At 63.2% G+C, this 671-nt stretch overlaps 1 protein-coding gene across 1 annotated transcript in view; it reads left to right on the forward strand.

The window, feature by feature from the left end:
- Positions 1-280: 280 nt before the first annotated feature.
- HTR4 (5-hydroxytryptamine receptor 4) overlaps positions 281-671 on the forward strand; it is a 148521-nt gene continuing 148130 nt past the window's right edge. The window contains exon 1 of the mRNA XM_029943100.1: positions 281-306. The gene's annotated coding sequence lies outside the window, so the exon portion shown is untranslated. The remainder of the gene's footprint in view (positions 307-671) is intronic.

The following is a 671-nucleotide window of genomic DNA, read 5'->3' on the forward strand; positions in this document are numbered from 1 at the left end:
TCTCAAGACAGCTAGTGAATTTCTGGTCCCCATTTTACAGATGGGAGCACAGAGTTTGGTGCCGTGCCTGATCACGTGCTCAAGGTCACCAGTGGACGGAGCTAGGAGAACAGGCTACCTCCACATCAGGGAAGCAAAGAGCCAACTAACAAACATTGGCAGGATGCCTTATGAAGATATCGGGCCAAGGAAACGCTGCCTCTGGAAAACTTGGGAGCCCTCTATCTGAGGGACGAGGGAGCTCACTCTGAACCCTGCTCCCAAACTACCCGTGCCCCGGGGCAGAGTCAGAGGCATGAGAAGGAAGTAAGCTATACGGGGGCAGGATTTCCCCTGGCACGGCACCACCAGCGCCTTCGGTTCTTCTAGTTATTATCTTCCCAGAGGGGAAAGGGGCGCTCAGAGAGGTTAAGCAACTTGCCCAAGGTCACCCAGGAGCCGGCGCGGGCCCGGGTCAGGGCTCCTGCCTGCGGCCAGCACAGAGCGGCGAGGTCACTGCAGCCTCTCCGACGCCCACTCCCCTGTGCGCCACGCCGCAGTCGCCGTCGCCGCGCAGGGGAACTTGGTGGGAGGGCGTGGAGCAGGGGCACCACCGCCGGGGCTGGGGGCGTGGAGCCCGAGCGGTCGGGCCCCGGCGGCCGAGGTGGAGCACGATGCGCGGCGCGCGCAGG

The sequence above is a fragment of the Suricata suricatta genome, chromosome 6 (assembly GCF_006229205.1).
Source record: "Suricata suricatta isolate VVHF042 chromosome 6, meerkat_22Aug2017_6uvM2_HiC, whole genome shotgun sequence".
NCBI lineage: Eukaryota > Metazoa > Chordata > Mammalia > Carnivora > Herpestidae > Suricata > Suricata suricatta.